The following is a 17533-nucleotide window of genomic DNA, read 5'->3' as shown; positions in this document are numbered from 1 at the left end:
CGCGAAAGCGAACATAAACACTCTATCTTTGTTAATGTGAAAATAAAGCCTATTTTATAATTATTTTTTGAATATATCAAATCATACTTATATGTATACTTCATAACATACATATGTATGTATATAACAAACTATCATAATATTATTAAAAAAATGAAATATATTACAATTGTGACAAATGTACATTAATCGTAAATTTTATCATTCAAAACTTACATATATGCACATGTATCATAACCATATGTGTTTATGTTCGCTTTCGCGAGTTCAAATCATATAATCACATGTATGTATATTGCCCTGCATTGGCTCTCTTATTTACATTTACATGTTATTTCTCATACACTCTAAAACCCCCTTAATCGCTGTTAAATGTGGTGAAACACGCTCATAATTTGTCTGTGGTGAGACTCTTCCATCTCTGCCGAGTTAGCCAAAAATATTTTTACGTTATTCGCGCCGTGAACCTTCTCTATATTAAACGTTCTCTGCCTGTGATTTACGATATCAGTTCGAACCTGTGAATTACGATCACAATAGCAAATAGCAGAAAAGTAACAACTTTCTTCAGGGTAAGTATATACATATATATGCGTATACATATATGCTATTTTTCATCATAGCGGTTTGAAGTTTTAAGTGCAACGTTCTAATAATTTGTAATAATGGCAGGAAATTTAGCAAGGAAAAGAAGGGAATTATGGCAGATGTTTGAAGTGTTAGATGAAATATATGCAAATTAAAACTCTTTTCATGGTTGCAATATTCATAAATATTTAATTTAAGTTTTTAATAACACTTATTAATAAATTATATGAATTTTAATAAAAATGGAGTTACTTTTACTGTTGTATATTTATTTATTCTTTTATTAAGAAGCTCTTATAATTATTTCGTTTAACCGAATATAATTTAATTTAAAACAAGAATTGTAATTAATTAATTTCAGAAAAAATTATGGAATAAAAAAATTACGGGTTTTTAATATTTTCCCAAAAATTAGGAAATTCCCGTTATTAATTTGGTTTTGAAAATATTATTAGGGGGTATTCAAAACATTCTGATAATCTGATTGTAATGGAATTCCCATCATTAGTTTTTCTTTGAAAATATTAAAAGCGGGTATTCTAAACAAACAAATGATCAACCACACTAATGGTAATCCTTTCTAAAAAATGTATGAAACCATCATACCAACATACAAATGAACTATACAATACACTCTACGGGTCAGGTAGCCGAACCGCTCCAACATTTGCGAAAATGTTGTGTAAGGAAAATAGGAAAAACTTGACTCGAGTTACAGGAGCTAAAAGAAAATTTACCGCCAATAACGACAAAATGTTTCCGTCGTTCCCACGACAGTCGGGTCTACGTAAGTGGAACGAACCCGGACGATCTGCTGCTACAACAACAACAACAAAAGGTCTCCGTTTGAACGTCGACTTAGTTGCGATCGCAATAGCAATATAAAATCACAGTGATTTAAAAATAGCAATCACTGAAATCACAGTGATTTAAAAATCGCAATATCGCTCATCTCTATCAGCGACAACATTTTGATGCCCTGATTTATATACTAACTTAGCGCTATATTCATCAACAAAATTTTCCCATCGTTTTAATTTTGTATTCGAAATTTTGACCGAAATCAAAAAAATTATATTTTATTGTATATCAAAGGTATTCTACTGAGTCCTGGAAAAAATTAGATTTTTCGGATGTAGTCTATGCATCGTTGGAATATAGAATGTGCGTTCTTTTTTTTAGATTTGTATATTATTTTACATTCAGGAATATTGTTTTCAGCTTTCGTTGCTCCAATACCCTGTTCACCTAAAATTTTATCAAATTCCGCTTTATTATTACTGAATACTCTTCATACTTACTGCTATATATACTAATTGATAAGAAAATAATTTTCGTACATTGATTTGTCTATTGCATCTTATCTGCTGCTTATCCGCTGTTGAAGATATTTTCGAGCCTATTGTTTGTTTCTTGCATGCATGATAATGCATTGTTGAAGCATGGTTTTTATGATGTTTACATAAATGGCTGTTGTAATCACTGCACGACTGACTAACCATTTGCTACCTTTCGCGTTTTTTAAAATGAAAGCCGGTTTTATCACTTTGTTCGTGTATTTGTTTCAGTATAAATTTCCCTTAATTTGTATGGTGTTTCACTAATAAAGAAGATGAGTATTGTATTTAAACAATTACGATTCGTCCACAATAAGCGATTTAAGTAAATTTCAAAGCAAATCACGCAATTTGTCTGGTGTTTCACCAATATAACAAACAAGATGAGTGTTTTATTTAAATAAGGATGATCCGCACACAATAAGCAATTTAAGTAAGTTTCAAAGTATAGAGGGGGAACGCTGAGTAGCGGTGGCGGGAAGAGACTTGAATTCAAAGGCGGTCGAATCTGACCTGGCGTGTGTAAGTTATTTTTGATCTTCTAGTTATAAATCCTTTGGGGTAGCGACAGTGTTGTCGATAAGCCAGAGTTATTTTGAAGATGATGTTGACAAGTCACTTTCACTTTACTATTATGACTCCTTTGGGGCAGCGACGGTGTTGTCGACTACCCAGAGTTATTTTGAAAATGATACTCACGCTTTGAGATTCATTCCAAAACTGATTTATTTTATAATTTGTAAGCTTATTGCTAGCTTACTATTTTTGCCGTCGCTGCTGCCGTTTGCTCGACGTTATTGCTTGCATAGGCACTTCCCACGCTCATGTATCGAACTGATCGAATTACTACAGCTGACCAAGCATTTTGTCTTGTTTACATAATTTGGTCGCGCATGAAGTGAACGATGCAGACTGCATGCTTTGCAATTTTTGGCAGCTTGAGCGCTTCAGTGCGTTAACTACTGTTAACTTGTATAGCCTGACCCTTGTTATGTTGAGTAGTGTGTTTGACTGCGTGGATCCTGGGCTCTCGCGTGTGGGCGGTGTTGATGTGGAATGTGGTGAGTGTGCGTGTTACTGATGGGTGTGGGGCAGGCGACTAAGGCTCATTTAGCCATCCCGGCCCCCTAGGCGAGTATTTCAGCCTGGAATTCGTTGAAGCTGCTGGAGAGTGGCTACGATGCTGCTGAGGCCTGAGGTGCGGCGCGAACGCGGTCTTTGCTGCTGGCGTCGTGTTGACGCCCCATTATGTGGTTACCGGGCACGGGATGATGATGGCCCAATTGTTCGACGTACTGCGCCGCGGTTTGGCGCCAGCAGGTTGTTGACTAGTGTCGTTCCGAGTGGTTCGGTGCAACATGGTGTAATGCGGCCGCATATAAATCTGGTACAGGTTGCCCGAGGAACACTCGTGGGTTTAGTGGATAGGCGTCAAGCAATTGAGACAATGGCCGTGCGCCTGGACGACCAGTTGGCGTTGTTGAGGTGGCAATCCCTTAAAGATCACGCATTGTGGCAGCCGGTGGGGTCGACGACATAGATGGCATCGAAGACATTGTGGGTCTGCTCCTAGCGCGGGTGTTGACGGCAATGCTACCGTTCCACTCCGAGGCGCCGTTGGTGTGGTTGTTCGGGGCGCTGCGACTGGGGCAGCCGCTTGGCGTGGCACATTGACAGCAGACCGAGTGATTGCTGTCGGGGCTACTGGTATGTCTGCATCCATATTGATCTGTATGGAAGATTGTTATTTAAATTAGAGTGTGGTTGCATATAGGGCATATGAGCACGCCACGTTATGCGGCATGAGTGGGTCGTTAGATTAATCGACCTACTTATGTTGTTTCGAGTGTTATTTTAAATATATATATATACATATTTTCATAAATTATATTTTATTTTGTGTTTATATTCGGTTTACTTTAGCGGTTTATCGGTTTTCGTTTCGCGGTTATTGACGATCGGAAAGAAGCATAGTTTGACGAGCGGTCGTTTTAGCTTTCCGGATTGCGTATGGAGATCGACTACGCGACTATGACCGTCGGAGCCTGGGTAAAGCTTCTCTATGCGGCCCAGCCGCCATTCGGTAGGTGGCAGGCAATCGTCATGAATCAGGACACAATCTCCAACTTTTGTCGCATTTTCTGTACTTTTCCATCGGTACCTCTTTCGGAAGTCCTTTATATACTCTTCTTTCCATCGGCTACTGAAATTATGATGGAGAATTTTAATTTTGTCCAATCTATTTAATAAGGATAGCGACTCCAGGCCTGGCTCAGGTGTGGCCAGAATGGGTGCTCCTTTTAGAAAATGCCCTGGGTTAGGGCTGTGAAGACGGAGGGATCTTGCGATAGTGCTGTGATCGGCCGTGAGTTGAGAACGGCTTCAATTTAAGCTAATAATGTCGTGAATTATTCATAATTAAATATATAGCTGCCAGCTAGCTTCTTGAAATAAGATTTGAAGCTCTTTACAGCTGATTCCCATAAACCACCCATATGAGGAGCGCTTGGAGGTATAAATTGCCAATTGATACCTTGAGGGGCGAACTTTTGTACGATATCGGGGGACCCTCGTTTCAAGAAATCCACAAACTGGTTTTCTGTGGCTCGTTGGGCTCCCTGAATGTTTTGCCATTATCGCTCATAATTTTGGATGGGAAGCCACGTCGAGCGACGAAGTGAGCAAATGCCGCGAGAAAAGCCTCCGTCGTCAGATTAGTACACAGCTCAAGGTGTATTGCCTTTATCGTGAAACATACAAAGACAGCCACATAGCCATTCATGAGAGTGGTAGATCTTAGCATGGACGCCTTTATTTGAAAAGGCCCAGCGTTCAGGTGGAAGTGCTGTTATAATCTGCGTTCTCATTTTTTGCTTATGCCGCTAGTAGGTGGCTTGTGGTTGCGGTGTCGCTTTGTGTGCGCACATAGATCGTGGCACAATATGCCTTTTCAGAGGCATCGCAGAAGCCATGTAGTTCCACTATGTATTCGGGGGAATAGTATACCCAACGTGGAATTTGTATCTGCGAGATGTCTTTCAGATTATTAGCAAACTGGGACCACTTTTCTAAGCGAAGAGGTGTCACTTGTTCGTCCCAGTCTGTTCCGTCTAGCCATAATTCTTGAATCAGGATTTTTGCTTGTATCATAATTGGCGTAAGCCACCCTGCGGGGTCAAAAAGTTTGGCCATTGAGGATAAAATTTGCCTCTTTGTTATGGCGGATAATGTGGTTATGGACTCTGTCGTGTATGAGAACTGGTCCGATATCGCATTCCATTGGATGCCCAGTGTTTTTTTTATATTTTCCTTTTCGAATATAACCAAACATAATCGAATATAATCCAACTTGTTTTCGTTTGCTATATTTTTTAAGATACTTGGGTAATCTTTTTTAGAGAAAACCCTGCGGTGTTGAAGGCCTTTACGGGGCATCTCGACAGGATAAAATCTATGTCTTACTAACTGTATTGCCTATTGTCTGTGGAGACTCCATATTGCTTATTGCTTACAATATATGGTAAACTAATTAGAATTTTATCCTGTCGAGACGCCCCGTTATCACTTGTGATAAAGACTCGTATGCTTGTGAGAGGCAGTGGCTCCCAGACAAGATATCGTCTACATACGTCTGTGTTCTTAAGACTTGTGTTCTCAGAGGAAATTCTGACTTTGTGTCTTCTGCCAGTTCGTGAAGTGTACGAATGGGGCACAGCTTACGCCAAAGGTAACTGTTTTTAATTTAAAGTCGGAATTCCCCGAGCTAGTGCATCTGGAGGCATTAAGGACAACTTTAATTATTTTGTTTTTTTATCAGGCTTTACTACTGCATGCTATGGCAAGTAGAATGAGTGATATTTGCCTTTTATGATTTTTTCGCATGGGCTTACTTCCTCCATGTGATCTAAATGGAGGTATTCTTCTAAGACACCATCATAATATTGTTTGAGCTCACCATTTCTAAGTAGTTTTTTTTTCATACTTAGAAACTGCTGTATTGCAGAGGTGCGAGAGTGACCTATGGCGAGTGTATCTGGAAATTGTTGTTTATATGGTAGTCGTACGACATACCGACCATTTCCTGATCTAGTAGTTGTGGCTTTGTAAAAGTCTTCACAATACTGTTCTTATGGCGTTGTAACTGAAATGGAGGGGTTCTTCTAACTCCCAAAATTCCTTAATTGTAAATTAGGAAATCCACTTGAGTTGTCATGGTGGTAACTGGTTCTGTCACTAGTCCACTTAGTATCCAACCAAATATAGTATTTTGCTAGAAAGGTGTTTCAAATTTTTTCAACCCCTTCAAGAATAATTTAAGGTATAAGGACGCTGCCTAATAGAAGATCTATTTGAGCGGGGTTGTTGCAGTTAGGATTAGGTGTGTAACCTTTTGCCAATGCTTGCTATTTATTTGATAGCTTGGAAGCATGTTTGTAAGTTGCGGTAAGACTATAGCTTCTGCTTGAATGCGCTTATCCGCTTGAGGGGAAATTAGGGTAATGGGGCAAATTTTATTTGAGTTTTGAACTACTCTTCCGCCCATTCCTGTAATTTCATAATTGGATTGTTTTGTTGGTAGTTTTAGCCTATTTTGCGCCTTAGACGCTATGCATGATCGTCGAGATCCCTGGTCTATTGGGGTTCTCAATTTGAAAAGTTCTCCTCGGTGTTCGATGGAGATAACTGCTGTGGGTAGTAGCACCCTACTTTGATTTTCGCTGTGTAGCGTTTGAGTTTTTAATGCCTTTGAGCAGCATGTTTCAGGAGTTGCGGTTGCAACTAAACCCGTGGCTCTTTAGGAGAAAGCGCTACTTTGAGGTGTGCTAGGAAAGTTATTGAAATGCATCATTGAATGATGCCTCTTGTGGCAATATACGCAATTGAATTTGCTTTCGCAATTATTGAGATTATGTGAGTGAGACAAACAGTTTGTACATAGTCTTTTTGCTCTGACAAAGTTGTTCCTTTCATATATTATAGATATTAAGTTTTTTAAACTTTTCGCAAGCTTTCAGTTTGTGCCCTCCTTTACACAGTTCACAGGACGTTTGTTTATATTGTTCGCATGTGAACGATTGATTTTTAAAGAAGCTTCTGTTTAAATTGTGGTTGTTACTAGCTTGGAGTCTAATGAAACTTCGATTTAGGTCGCGTTGAACGTTTTTAGTTTTGACCGCTTTTTTTATCTACCCTTTCCGCAATTTCATATTGGGTAGTTAAGAAATCTTTCATTTGTTGCCACGTTGGGCATTTTCTTCGTAATGAAAGCGATTGCACCCACAGAAGATTTTTCCGGTAATGCCGCGGAGCATATACATATTTACCATTATGGGGTCCCAATTGTCTGTGGGAATATTCTGTGTCGCTAGAACCGACAAGCAATTTGAAATAGTGGATTGAAGTTTTATAAATTCTTCACTTGTTGTTTTTCTGAATTTTTGGTAAATTCATTAATATTGTGACTTGTTTGTCGACTAATATTCTTTCGTTCTCGTAGCGAGCCTTTAGAGCTTCCCAAGCGTAATTGAAAATTTCCTCATTAAAAGCGAACTGTTTGACTATTGCGCCTGTTTGACCATTTGTTTTGTATCGGAGGTGATAAAATTTTTGAGCTTGTGATAATTTAGGATGGTTTATGTACACGGCCGTAAACATGTCCCGGAAGGACGGACATTGTTCATAACCTCCGTGAAATATTTCTGTATAACATGCTGGCACTTTAAGGTGATTGCCTGAACTCGCCTCTTGGCTTTGAATTTGTGGCAGCTCTACTCTCGGTTGTGGAGTAGGTGCAATTGCTTTAATTAGGAGATCATAGCTCTCGTTTCCTCGTACTGGCCTAAGCAGTTTTCGTATTTGGAGCAAGCCGAGGATTTAAAATTTTCCGGTAGATCTGATTCGTCAGATTCTAGAATTGCGTCATACGCAGGTTGGAGTCGTGTCCAGAAATTGCCTAGATTTTTTTTTTTGATTTCTAATACCCATTCAGAATTGTCCTGAATCGGTGAAAATGAAAATCGAATGCAGTATCGAATTACACTGTCACTCTCAGCAATAAATTTAGTATATGAAATATCTTTAATTTTTTTTTTGCTTTGTAGCACCTTGCTTTGAGCATGTAGCTTCAGCAGGTGTACATGAGTTCTTTTCTTCAGAAATCATTTTTTGTACTTTCAGATATGGTATCGATTTAGATTCCTTAGAATCTCCGTTCATTCAGATAATAGGGAAAAATTGAAAATACGAGAAAGAAAAAACTTCTCTCAGTGTATTTCTGGTAAAAATAAATACGTTTGAATCTTTAAGATAAGCGGTTTATATATTTGTTGTATACTAGACCTGTCCTTAAAATTCAAAATGTATTCTATGTTTACAGAATGGGTTATTTTTTTCCCTTTTTTTTGTAAAAATGTTTAAAAAAAAAAAGAGATGTGCTTATGACCGCACGACTGAAGTAAAACTTCTTTCTCTCTATCTATATGTATATATATGAACTGCAAACTCACTTTTTCCTTCAATCGGCTCATACGCAAAAGTTTCTATTTAAGTCCAATCACTGTGCGTGCCGAAACTCAAAGAGTCACGCCCGGAACACATAGAGCGGGGCAGGCTGCAAGCGACATCTGTCAAATATTAAAATACACACGTTCTTATGGACACAGTTATGTAGTTGTGCAGCTGTCTAAATAACTGTGTCCTTAAGAATGTGTGTATTTCAATATCAGATTCAGATGGCGCTTGCAGTCTGTCGCGTTCTATGTGTTCAGCACATCAATCTGTCGAAGCATTGACGCGACGAGACACGAAAGAAACTAACAAACGATCGCCGATTGTTACCGCTTCCCTTGCCGCTGTAACAGCTTCGCCTTCCAACGTGCGTAAATATGTATTCATATGTATGAACTTGCATAAGGAGCATGCATGCATGTGTTTATGTCTTCATATTCATATTCATGCATACATATATTTATGTCTCTTCATATTCTTGCGTATGTGAGACAGAGACATAATGTATTTTGTACACATTTTCGGTGTCAAAATGAAACAAAATATAAACAAGCAAAACGAAATTCTTCGTTGGGAGTCTCTTCATATTCTCTTCTTCGGCATATATGCCTTGTCATCATATGCCGTAAATACATATATTTCTGTCTCTTCATATTCTCGGTTAGAATATGTGAGAGAATTGTAAACAATGTTAAAATTGCGAGGCGAATTCCGACCTTACATACAATGTTAACAAATTTTATGATCTCTTTCTATACTTTTAAGTTCTCTGGTGCTCTAAACACATAACGACGACAGACGACAAACGACATCTGTCAAATATTACACACGTTCTTATGGACACTTATTTCGACGACGACACGAAAACATGACTGTAGGCCGACAGTTGTCATTCTCGCTAATTCCTATTTGCCAACGACAGTAGAATGAAGAAGAGAGATGAGGAAGAGTGGTGATGCCACTAATATGTAAAATGTAAAATTATTCACAGCTCTTACAAACTTGACATTATTTTACAAATAAAAGCATAAAATAGCTCTATTTTATCATTTGTAATAACAATTGATAATTTAAAACAAAAATATATACCTATTTACTTATTTTTTGCATAAAAAATTTAACTTTGAACAAAATATTAAAATTTCAATGAAGTGCAAGGTATTAGTATGGCCACAACGAAATTGTGTACATACAAAATGGACAGCTGCGTTGTTTTGTGTACATGCGTTGTTTTGTTTTCATTCCACTTTCGTACTCTCGTTTGTCGTTTGTCGTCTGGTCGTCGTTATGTGTTCAGTACATGGTTCTTGCAAATTTGTTTACATGCACACATAATTACACATGTATGTACGTGAATATGCGCGACCACTTCGTCTTTTAATATGTACATGTGAAAATGTTCAATATTCCTCTTATTCATGTGTACAGTCAATCCCGGTTAAGTAGTACTCCGCTTAAATGAAAGTCATCCCTCTTAACTGCCTATATCTTGCTGCATCTCACGGTTTGTTTTTTGAAATACATTCAAACTATTGTTTTAAGTATGTACGACTCGGTTAAGTATCCGCAGTCGCTTATGTACCATATTATATTTTTATTTTTGACAAACCACAAAAATCTGTATTTTTGATTGTACCGGGATTGACTGTATTTTACGCGGCTTGCAAAAATCTGCGTCGATATGTATGCAAGCTCATTTATATATATTCATACATATTTACGCAAGTTTGTCGGCGAAGCTGTTAGCGCGGCAAGGGAAGCGGTAACAATAGACAATCGTTCGCTTATTGTTTCGGCACAGCTAGGATTTTCTTCCAACAACACAATGCTGTGTCGACAGATTGACTCGTTGACATGGAAGCAAAAAACGCGTGCTTCGCCATTGGTTGTCCGTCTCAACGGAGACTTCGCATGAAGCATTGAGTGTACATACATATGTACTGCATCTAGACAAATTTACAAACATTATCCCTATGGTCTAGCATATTTGTTTACATGCACACATAATTATGTATGAGCACATGTGCGACCGCTTGGTCTTTTAACATGATATCGAAACTTTTAATAATTAAAGGAAATATATACATATATGTACATATACATATTTTTGTATATAGTAAATACATATATGACCTGTCAAACCCATATAAAATGTATATTTAGGTAGTAATACTTGCAAAGATTTTATGGTATACAAATACATAGGTCAAATTCAAAATACACACTTATGTGTTTTCATAACAAATATACATATGTATGTATACCGATCTATAAATTATAAGCAGAGTCGTTTGAGCATAGTAAATAAGCGAATCTGTACGCATACATTACTTTACATTGGAATTCGCATTATTTTTCTCATTTAACAGTGAAAATGCTCAATTCTGCTATATTCGTGGTGAAACACGCTTATAATTTGTCTGTGGTGAAACTGGACCATCTCGACCGAGTTAGCCAAAAATATTTTTACGATCTCCGCGCCGCACAATGGGTAATCGCGGCAAAAATATGTAATTTTTAACTATCTAATTTTAACAAAATCTCATTCCAGTAGTCTTTCTAGACAATGAATATAGTTTAATTTATCACTTATTTGCGAATTGCCATTTCACTGACATAACAACGTATTTTTAAAGTCAAATAAACAAAAAAATCTCTTGAAAATTGTGAAAAATATTGAGAAATATATGAGTACAGAAGTAAGGGATTTCGACGTTTTATGCAATAAGAAGTGACTTTAAAGTGTAGCCTAATATATATTATAATATATTATAAAATAATTATTTTCATTTCATAGGCCTAATTCATGTCAATTTTGACAAAGTTTTAAAATAAAACCATTTTTTAAACACTTTTACATAAAAATTATAGATTTGACAATTAGCTACATGTACCTACATGGTCTAGTTAGTCCTAATATTTGATGTACACTTTAAGGAATATGATAACGAAAAAAAAAAACTGCGCATATGTGCGGATACGTGCGGATAAGGATCAAAGATAGCTATAACCTTGTCTGTTGGAATTTTTTTTTTTTCGTTTTTTTTTTTTTTTTTTTTTTTTTATTGTTCGGTTTGTTGCTTTGTTGTTATTTTTTGGAGTTGTCTCTCGTTATACAACAACAACAAAATACTAGTTTAGATGCCTTATATTATTTGAACTAATTACACAGTACAACAGCTAATCTGGGGGGGTGAGAAATTCCAGGTCGGGGTGATGGTACTAGGTCAGTATAGTAAAACCCTCAAAGGGTTTGGTGTTCGTATGTGTCGTATGTGATACCGAGAGAAGTGCAAACGGGTGAAAAAAAATTAACAAAACACGAAACTTTTGAAATGGCAAAAGAAATAAAATATTGTGATATTGCAGAAATTTAAAATAATATTAAATACAATCAATAGTCAAGCAGCAATAGATCCTCAAAAATTTGAAATTTATGCATGAAAACTGCGAGGTTATATGTCAGCCTTTATGAATTTTACTATATGCCAATGACGATACATAAAGTAAAGATTACAAGAAATATAGGCTTAATCATTCTAGAAAATGCGACAGAATTTCTACAAATCAAGATGTAATGCACTTGCTTTTAGCTTCATCACCTTTGTGCCAATTTCACTCTAATATCTTTATTTATGGCTTAGTTATGGCACTTTATAGGATTTCGGTTTCCGCCATTTTGTGGGCGTGGCAGTGGGGCGATTTTGCCCATCTTCGAACTTAACCTTCTTATGGAGCCAAGAAATACGTGTACCAAGTTTTATATCACGATATCTCAATTTTACTCAAGTTACAGCTTGCACAGACCGACGGACGGACAGACAGACATCCGGATTTCAATTCTACTCGTCACCCTGATCACTTTGGTATATATAACCCTATATCTGACACTTTTAGTTTTAGGACTTACAAACAACCGTTATGTGAACAAAACTATAATACTCTCTTTAGCAACTTTGTTGCGAGAGTATAAAAATGAACTGCGGATACGTGCGGATAAGGATCAAAGATAGCTATGAACGGTTGTTGTGACAACGGACGCAATTGTTTAATTTATTGCGCGTCTTCACATATTGATATTTAAAGAAGCGTTTGTGTAATTTCGAAATTCGTTGTTTAATAAAAATCTAACAGTTTATAACAAGTGTTATTTGTATAAATATATATTGCAAATAATATTTGCAAAATGTCATTCGTTTCAATAAGTAATCGACAGCTTACTGAAGAATTTATTCGTTGCGGGCGAAAAAGTGATATGTTGACGCAGTTTTTGAGGGATAAATTCCCTTCTTTTAGTGAAGATAAGGTGAAGTTGATTTTAGAAACAAATTAAAAAAAGGTACATAACTTCATTCAATTCAAAATGGAACCAGTGCCAGAGGAAAAAAAACCTACTATTTAAAAATCATTCTGTATGGCTGGATAAGAATTTTACTATCGAGATGGTTGATAAAATTATTACCCGGGACTTCAAATAAACGTAGTTTAATTGCTAGGACGACCGGTAAGAAATTTGAAGACTGTAGTCAACGGCTAAACGTTACAAGGTCCAACAACTTCGAGATACGTACTCTCAAGAAGAATTAAAGGCCGCGGCTGGATCAGCAGCTATTAAGAAGACAAACTTAGATTCTCAAAAAGCGTTGGCGATGTTAGTTGATGCACAGTTTATCAAAGCATCAGTATGAAGTTGTTCGAAATGTGCTTAAAGATTTCGGATGTGATGTGTTGCCACCGTATTATAGAGTTCGGAGGAAAAAAGCATTGTTACCCGGAAAATATTACTATTACACCAATATCTGCACAAGTTGATTTGCAAAGTTTACTTGATCACACAGCTAAAAGAATTATTTTGGCCGCCGGGAACTTCACAAATCTAGCTCATGTTCCAGAAATAATGACTCTAACATCGAAATGGGGGTTGTGACGGTTCGTCAAATCAACGTCAATACAACCAGTTCATACCTAACGAATTTGATGGTATATCTGATGCAAATTTATTTATGGAATCTATGGTGCCTTTAGTGCTTAAAACTATAGACAAAAACAGATACGTTATGGAAGAACTTTAGACCTTCTTCCACAAAGTTTTGTCGGCCGATTCAATTTGAATATGCCAAGGAAACCGCAAACCATACAAAGAAATTGTCGAAAAGGATGCAGGAAACCATAAGCAACATATTGCCAACATTTGTGACTATAAAGGACAAGGTTATTGAAATACGTCACAATCTTTTATTTACCATGATAGACACAAAAATAGCTCAAGCAGCAACTGGTTGTAAAGCATCATCTGTCTGTTACATATGTAATGCAAGCCCTAAAGAAATGAACAACCTAGAATCCGTCGTCAAAAAATCATGCAATCAGGAAGCAGTTAAGTTGGAATTTCTCCCTTACATGCTAGAATAAAAACAATGGAATTTATTTTACATATTGGGTATAATTTAACTTTTAAAAGGTGGTCTACTAATGCGGAAACCAAGCCACTTAAGAAGAAAACAAGAAAAGGATTCAGACAGAATTACGCCAAAAAGATTGGGTATTTAGGGTTGACCATGTTCAACAGGGTTTTAGGCACAACAAATACTGGAAATACGTCTAGAAAATTTTTTAAAAATCCCGAGGTAGTTTCAGAGGTAACTGGGGTTGACCTGGAATTAATCAAACGACTGGCTACAATACTTGAAGTAATTACTTGTGGTGAGAGCATAGACCCAGTAAAATATGGAAAGTATGCTTTAGATACGGCTAGACTATTTGTTGGGACGTATAACTGGTATTATATGCCAGTGACAATACATAAGATGCTGGTACATGGCGAAAGCATAATTAGAAGTTCTTTTCTCCCTATCGGTAATCTTTCTGAAGAGGCGCAGGAGGCTCGTAACAAGGATTATAGAAACTATCGCCTTCGTTACGCAGGAAATGCAGTCGAACTTCAACTAATGAAGATATTTTAAAGAGACTCTTAGTTACTTCTGATCCACTTTTATCAAGTGTAAGAGTTACAACTGTAATAAAACACATAGATCTATTAGAAGATGCAAAAGGACTACTTTTAAATTAAATCTCAAACTTAGTAAATGAAAAACGTATTTATAATCTTAAATTTGTTTATTACATGTTATCGTTTTGTTCAACTATATTAGATTTAAGAATTTATTACTATTCATTATAATCAACATAAAATGAAAGCGATTGATAGTGTTAAGTAAATATTTAATTACATTATATCGTAAATATTCTCTGAAAAATATTAATAAATAACAGTTATTATTAATTATTTTTCTATAGCCATTCTTGCTATGAAAAAGTGGCTTAATTGCAGGTAGAAGGTAAATCAATAAAGATTGATAGATATAACAGATAAAAGCCTCTACAACTTTTCTAATTGTAACTTTTTCCAACTATCTGCAATTACGCCTCTAGGTGGAGGTCATATAAATGATCACCCTGTATAGGTGTACTCTGTGTAAGATATTCCTGTTAAAACAAGTTATATAATGTCCCAAAAAATTGAATACTGTGTATAATTAAAATTATTAAAAGTTAAAAAATCAACTGGTTACTTAATTTTTCATTTTACTTTTTCAACTCGTCTCGCTCATCTTGGGCGAGCCAACCTCTACTACAACAGGCTATAGGCTCGCTATATCTTTTCACCGACTTCTTAGATCTAAGAAATCACACTTATCAAAAAGCATAAGCCAATTCATGAGTAATTAGCATTTTAATCTACTGCAACTGCAAGTGATAACAGCGAAAATATTGCAACTTTTGTGATTATATTATATGGGAGATGGGCGTAATTGTGGGGGCGGATTTGCTTTATTTTTTCTGGACAAATATACAAAAAATTACAAAATATTACACTGTAGAAAATTTCGTTACTGTAGGATGATTTTTGATTTTTGTGTTATATGGGAGGTGGGCGTGGTTGTGGGCGGATTTTAACAAAATTTTTTTTTTAATCTAATTTGGCAATATGAGAGATGTGTGCCAAATTTCAAAGCCCTACCTCGATTCCTTCTATTTTTTGCCGCGGCTTGTATGAAGCGGCCCCACTGTGCGCCGTGAACCTTCTCTATATTAAACGTTCTCTGTCTATATTATACGTTCTCTGCGTTCACCTCGCCTGATTACACTTGGGCGAATCACACTTTTCACCAGTTTACTCCCCAAGCCAAGCGCGCCTAAAGAAGTCAGAGAACGTTTAAAGGTTGGTACGCAGCTCTCAAGTAATTGCTCAAGAACAAAAATACATTATTTCTGAAGTAATTTTGACAGCTGGTTACGCATCGTGAATGATCCACATTAGAAGAGCAAGAGAGAATAAACAAAGTAAACAAACTTTGTGCGTATGTATGTATGTATGTATGTGTATGGTAACACAAATATTTTCATTGAGATTTAAGGAATGTTGTTGACGATTGGTTGGTTTTATACAACATTTCAAAATGGAACATACTTTATAATAATGATTTCAACTAATTTAGGATGAATTTGACGATTACTTCGAATTTCCTGCAAGAAACAATTGTTGATTTGATGTTTCTTCGCAAAACCAGGTTTGCCATATTCACATTTTATTGAAACAAAGTATTAAAAATTAGTACTAGCTTTCTTAAGAGCTGCGTACTAGCACAAGTAACTTTATCGCAGGAACGTTTCTGGACCGTTTCTTAAGCGTTTTTTTATATGAAGTTTTTACGTTTCTTGAGAGCTGCGTACTAAGCTTAATATAGAGAAGGTTCACGGCGCGAATAACGTAAAAATATTTTTGGCTAACTCGGCAGAAATGGAAGAGTCTCACCACAGACAAATTATGAGCGTGTTTCACCACATTTAACAGCGATTAAGGGGGTTTTAGAGTGTATGAGAAATAACATGTAAATGTAAATAAGAGAGCCAATGCAGGGCAATATACATACATGTGATTATATGATTTGAACTCGCGAAAGCGAACATAAACACATATGGTTATGATACATGTGCATATATGTAAGTTTTGAATGATAAAATTTACGATTAATGTACATTTGTCACAATTGTAATATATTTCATTTTTTTTAATAATATTATGATAGTTTGTTATATAAATACATATGTATGTTATGAAGTATACATATAAGTATGATTTGATATATTCAAAAAATAATTATAAAATAGGCTTTATTTTCACATTAACAAAGATAGAGTGTTTATGTTCGCTTTCGCGAATTCAAATCATATAATCACTTATCAATAATAACATGTGCGCGCTGCTCATATGTACATACATAAATATGTGCGTATGACATTGGCACACATACAACATATGTACATACTTACATATATGCGTTCACATGTATATATGTCACCCGCAAAAACTACAAACATTGCTTTACAAAAACAACAATCGTTTGAAATAGCATCAGCAGCGTCACAAGTCAATATGGCAGCCAAATACATATGTAGTCGCACGCATCTTTCGCATCTCCTTTGTCAAGATCAACCAATGGCCGAAACTGGCGTTTTGTCAAAGAGTCAAGTGCTGAACACATTGAGTGCGACAGACTGTTCTGTCAAATATTAAAATACACACGTTCTTATGGACACAGTTATGTAGTTGTGCAGCTGCCTCAATAACTGTGTCCCTAAGAACGTGTGTATTCTAATATTTGACAGAACAGTCTGTCGCACTCAATGTGTTCAGCACTTGTGTGATGATAGAAAATCCAAGCTGTGCCGAAAAAAATAAATGAATGGCCGCCTATTGACCGCTTCCTTTGCCGCTGTAACAGCTTCGCCAACAAACTAGCGTAAATATGTATGCATATGTATCAGCTTGCATACATATCGACGCAGATTTTTGCGAGTCACGGAAAAATATTTTAGACAAATATTATAAATCGACAACTCCTATGTTGCCACTTTTCTCACTTCTTTCTGTGAAGAATCATCAGAAAGTTGTTCAATTTATGATTTTTAGCTTTTGCCATCGTCGCGAAAAGACGCTTGTTGGCAAAGGCATGCTCGGAGAGATGTTACGGCGTCTGTTTTTATGAATGAAACGAGGTCGTTTGTGGAATATGCGCCTGCGTTTATGAATGAAATCG

General features: G+C 36.3%; 1 protein-coding gene across 18 annotated transcripts in view; it reads left to right on the top strand.

Annotated features, from left to right (window-relative positions):
• The window catches only part of LOC105233177 (zinc finger BED domain-containing protein 4), a 454786-nt gene that overhangs the window by 77018 nt on the left and 360235 nt on the right, over positions 1-17533 (top strand). The window lies entirely within an intron of this gene.

Source organism: Bactrocera dorsalis, chromosome 2, assembly GCF_023373825.1.
Source record: "Bactrocera dorsalis isolate Fly_Bdor chromosome 2, ASM2337382v1, whole genome shotgun sequence".
Taxonomy (NCBI): domain Eukaryota; kingdom Metazoa; phylum Arthropoda; class Insecta; order Diptera; family Tephritidae; genus Bactrocera; species Bactrocera dorsalis.
Note: the sequence above shows the minus strand (reverse complement) of the source record. Positions and strands in the feature narration are given on the sequence as shown.